Source organism: Heliconius melpomene, chromosome 18 (genome assembly GCF_056956725.1).
Source record: "Heliconius melpomene rosina isolate 202511_hmr_F chromosome 18, ASM5695672v1, whole genome shotgun sequence".
Classification (NCBI taxonomy): Eukaryota; Metazoa; Arthropoda; class Insecta; order Lepidoptera; family Nymphalidae; genus Heliconius; species Heliconius melpomene.
Genome location: NC_140406.1, coordinates 3,857,790 through 3,863,825, shown reverse-complemented (window position 1 = coordinate 3,863,825; position 6,036 = coordinate 3,857,790).

Below are 6,036 nucleotides of genomic sequence, written 5' to 3'. Positions count from 1 at the left end.
ATATTTAATTAAGCTTTAATGCAATATTATATCTTAAGTAATAATATTTTTAAATTGTTTTGACGTATTAACTCCGCCATGACAGTGTCGACTTATAATATGACTAGTGGACCCGGACGCGGCTACGCCTGCTTGAACTATAAGAATATTTTCGCGTCGGTCATACTGTGCCACCCGTAGGCTAGGTCATTTCGAATCAGTGACATCTCCTTAATTATTTATTAGAATATTATACAGTAAATTATAATTTCAATCTAGATAAAATGTTAAGAGTGACTATTACATTTATTTTCATAAGGATAAATATCAAAATGTCGCGGTAACGGTTGCGTAGCGACGCGACGGTTGTTATTAACATGGCAGAATAAATTGCATGTCAAATTAGAAAGTACTTTAAAATATATTAGTTTATATGTATAATGTAATGTTATATAGCCTATAGCACTTCTGAAGAATGCTTTTATACAAAACAAAAACAATGTAAATCGGACCAGTAGATCGAGAGATCTTAGCGTTCAAACAAACAAACAAACAAACTCTTCCGCTTTATTATATTAGTATAGATTTTATTATCATTCAAGTTTTAAATAAAATAAAGTTGTCCCCTCTATTTTGTACACAAATACTGCTTAATTTTTCTAACACTAAAAATCCATAGGTTAGAGTTAGGTTAGCTAATAAGTGGTAATAACAGCAAATTGTTATATTGAATTTACGTAGAAAACTTTAAAACAAAATCATATTATATATAGTACAATGTGGATAGACCGCAAACTAATTTAATTCGTTAACATACCTTATATGTATGTTATCATAGTGGAATTCACCCACAGTTTAAAATAAAGGCAACTATGTAAACTTTATAATTAGCTTTTAAGAGAGCGGGCGTCCGTGGTTTATCCAGTGGCCGGCGCAGTTGCATATTAACACAGGTGTGACCTACAAAGGCCTTATGGTCAAAATATAACTAGATACAGCTTATGATAATGTAATATGTGTTTAGCGGTAGGTTTAAAGTTATCTAAGATATTATATGAAGTTTAAGAATTATATTTTGTGAATATTAAATTATCTTCTCGTAAATAGGTTCCCGCTGTATCCCACACATATGAGGGTAGGTAGAGGGAACCTAGTGTTATGACACTCCGTTCCCCACATTCTACTGTATTTTCAAGACACTGTGTATTGAGTGGCAGAGCGAAAAAAATGAAAATATTAAAGTATATTTCATATTTTATCTTTCAAAATATTAACTTCATTATTAAAAATAACTTTAACTAGGAACTTTGTTTATTATATCGCTATTCCATTGTAAATTTCCACGAAAGAACTAACTTACACTTTTCAGGATTCACGCTTCCTTTGTCTCGGTCGAAAAACAACTAGTTCAACATGTTATGCTACGAATAGCTTTGGGTATCGCAACAATAAATAAAAGGCATAAAACTTATAGGACTCCGTGACCCAAATAAAATGGCCAAATATAATATTTTATAGCGCCTTGTTGTTACCTGTTACTATCAAAACAAGGATTTTGTAAACGGAAGCGGAAACCATAAAAACATGCCTCGCCGATGTCTGACATTTACCGCTGGCATTGGGCCAGATCCGTTCATTATGAGATATTTGGATATTGGCAGCGCCGATGTGCTCTACATGAGATATTGGCGAGATTATTTTAGCGTTAGTGCCAATTTTAAAAACGTTTAAAATTACGTTTAAAAAGGTTTGAATTTGATATATTCGGATTTTAGACATGACTTCATTTCATACATTTTTTATAATATGCATTTTCAAGAATGGCATTAAAAAACTTTATTAATATTAAGTAAATATAAAAAATATAGTGTTTTACTTGAGAAATGCACTAAATGTCACACTGCATATTGTCATACTCGTAGATAAAATATTCATCAAATATTATTTCTATTGAACCATTAATACATTGATTCGTCTTAAATAAAATTTCTTCTTTTTTTTGCTCTGGTGTCGGGAGAAAGCGCGGCGTTGAGCTCCGCTACTCAAGACTTCCACCTCCAGAATTGGACGGAAAATGGGGAACAGAGTGTCTTAACCTAAGGCATGTATATGCCCTGCTGTGTGTGAGGGATACAGATACAATTGCATCAGATGCAATTTACAAGCAAAATAATTTCATGCTCTGAATTTCATCATTCGTCTGGTCACTAGTTTGTGACATTTACAAACTGGACTCTTAAAATACGTTAACGACCTGTATTTTGTACCGCCCATTACCTCAATAACAGAATCCATTTTATTGAACTGCTCGGGATAAAGGTAACAGAGTGAAAGGCAAAATGCTATAAGAATTATACTTTAAGACATAAAATTATACTTAAATTTCGTTTAGTTTTTTATTGCTTGCACCATCTGTGGTTATAGAAAATTAATATTTAAGAAATTTACTTATATCTAATAATAATGTAATTGTTATAAAATAATTGAATTATATATGTACGTTTGTAGAACTCCTTGAATAATATGAAAAAAATGAATTTTGTTATTCGATCACCAAATAAAAGAAGTGAACGAAGTCTTTGTTATTCGACTGTCGCTCTCATCTTTACAAAATATTTCAAATATTTGAAGGTAACACAAGTTTTTTCACCTTGTACATACATTGTTTTGACTATTTATTATTTGATATGGAACATTTTTTTGTGTGGTGTTTATTAAAATAATTATTTTATAAATTAAAAAATAGTAAATAAGGACCAAAACACACATAGCGTTTATACGTTTTTTATCCGAAACTAGAGCAAATTCTACAAATGTAAATAATCGTTGAAATTCGATTTAACAAAAGTTCATGGTCCTCCAATTAGATAGGAACCTAGGACATCAAGAGTAATCTATGAAGATATTACACAAGAACTATAATCATCCATCAGCTTCAAGTAACTTGACCGGTTAGCATTTCGGCACGGCTTAGGAGTTGCGACACTCATATATTAACACAGACTATTGTCATTAGCATTATAAATTATATTCGTGTCTATAACAAGATATCTATAAGATATAGATATAGATAGATATGTCGCAGCAGGGTAGGCAGAGGGAACCTAATATTAAGACACTCTGTTCCCCATTTTTCGCCGAATTCTGGAGGCACTGCGTGTGGAGTGGCGGAACTTAACGCCGCACTTTGCCGAGCAAACGCGACATCAGAGCGAAGGAAAGGGAAATTAAATATTTCATTTCCTCGACTGGGAATCGAACCCACATCCTGTCGCGTTTATAGTCACACTTTGTGCCCCTGTGCTATGACTGGCCTAGCATGATGATATTTTATTACAAGAGTGAGTCATTTTTGTTAAAGACTATTATCTATGTGTTACACAAAGTAACCTTGGACTTACTACTGTTTTTTTAAATCCGCGTTAGATTAATCTTTCGACATTATCAATGCCAAGTTTAAGTAAATAATTTTCATCATGTAGGTACATGCCAAGTAACTAGCAATGTTTGAGGCCATCGTGGCGTCAAGGCCATAGGCGTGCTTCTGTAAACACAATGGTTGTGCGTTCGATTCCTCCTAGGGGGTTGAAATATTTAATATTTTCATTTCCTCGCTCTGGTACCGTGACAAAGAGCGGCGTAGAGTTGCGTTATATTTATGTTCTTTGTCATCATAAATGTCGGTGCCAAGTAAAACAAACAAGCTTAGTAATTAGATATTCTAGTAAGGTTGTTGAAGCATTAGCTTGACACCGACTTCAAAATTATAAAATCTTTGTAATATTATTTTTTACTTTTTAGTTTATTGTTAGAAGTCGATTCCAAATAAATAATAATACAGTCGAATTGATAACCTCCTTTTCTTACAGAAGTTGTTTTAAAATATTTACTTGCTATTCTGTGTTCTCCATCTTACCAGGACCACCGACCTACTCAAAGGTATATTTAAACTGATTTTGGTGCAGGATTTTATCAGACAATTTAACGTGAACCTTCAAATAGATGAATTCAATTGTCGTGAAAGCGCTTAGTTCTGTTCAGTGCATGCTACAATTGGCACCCTCGTTCAAAGGCAATGATAGCAAAGCTCACTAGCAAAGTCACTAGACTACCATTACCAAAATTACACTTACAAGCTTAAGAGAACGTCCTGGCTTTAAGATACAAATTAATTATGATATTCTAGTAAATTTTAAGACATCACGTTGAAGATATTATAATTATGTTAATAAAACCATTACGCCTAGTGGATATCGAATCCACAACCTTTGATTACTGTCAGACACTTCTAAGCTGCACCATGTCAGCGTCAGTAGAACCTTTATATAGTAAAATATGTCATATAGACATAATCAACTCATATTAGGTCAATTTAAAATTGTGTATAAGATATATTTTATTACCGTATAGTATTAGGTTGATATATGAATAATTTATGTACCTTTACCGTATATAATAAATACCTACTCGTACGCAAGAAATGTGTTAAAATTTTATAGTAGATGAAAATCATAAATTGTAATGCTAAATAGGTTCAAAAATTCTATATGAAATTCGAAAATGTGCTTTAATTTAATATGCACCTTTTTACAACAATAGAATGATTCAAAAACTTCTGTATCCCGCACATAGCAGGGTGGGCAGAGGGAACCTGGGAGCCTAGTGTTAAGACACTCCGTTCCCATTGAGACACTTGCGTTAATTTTTAATTTATCTTCTCGTATCTCGTATTTTTTTTAAATTAAACTTTTAATAAATATTTGAAAAATACACAAAATAAAACTTTATGAATCGAAAAATAAAACAAATATAAAGTAGTTTAATATTAATATTAAGTATATATAAAAGTAATGTAAAGTAATAATTATGAATTAATTAGTAAATATTTGACAAGAATATTTATGAGAAATGTCATACTGTGCTATATAAACATTAAAACATGCAATCAATTTGTCGTTCTCAACTGTATTACAACGTGTAGCTTTTAACTATGTATTAACATAATTATATTCCATGTTAAATTAATTTAATAATTATTCAACTGTTAAACTGTATTTAGAACTAATCTGATAGCAATGAATTAAATATGTTAGTTAGCTCGTAAGATTAGATAGATAAAACCTTTGGCATACAATAAGTAATAAACTCTTTCGGTCTTGCTCTATCCTGCAAAATGTAAATGAAGATGCAGACGTCTAAAATATTGCGACATATTTTTTTTTAATAAAAGTAGTGGTTATATCGTACATTTGACATGACAATAAAAACTTGTGGGGCCAGTCGTGGCGTAGGGGCACGAGCATGCGACTGTAAAAGAATCAGGTTGTGGTTCTGGTAGCGAACCAAAGCGCGGCGTTGAGTTCCGCCACTCAACAAGCAATGCCTCCACAATTCGGTGGATAGTGGGGAGTCGAGTGACCTAGGCTCCCTCTATCAACCCTGCTATATGCTATAATCAAAACGTAGTTAAAAATAAAACAATACAATTTCAAAAACAAATTAATGGCTCTCTTTACAATCTCAACAAGCATCTAACATTTTCAACTAAACTAATATAAAAAGTCTTGACCTTTGTGAATCAAGATTATATTCGGATTCAGCTTTAATTGTAGCTAGCGTTAAAAGTTAAAAAGGTTTTTATCGTATAAGCACTCTCTTCTAGTCTTGATAATAACGGCATTTCTAACAAGAAGTTGGTCTTGAAATCCTTTGCTACTAAAGAAATGTAAGTTGATAAAAAAGCAGTTTCACGTTTTTTTTTCTTGCATAGTTGGGTAGGTAGAAAAAATCTTGTGTCGGGACACTTTGTTCTCTACATTTTTCCCGAGATAAAGACATTGTGATGAGTTGCGATACTCGTCGCTTTGTCTTACCACAGAAGGGAAATAAGAAATAATTTAAATGTATTGCTTCCCTCGATTAGGAATCGAACCTCCAATCATCCCGCAATTAGCACATTTAGGAACTAGGCGACTATGTCACTATCTTACATAAAACTATAAAATTACATAGATAAATCAATTTACCAGAAAAGTTCATTGACCATCTAATTTATTC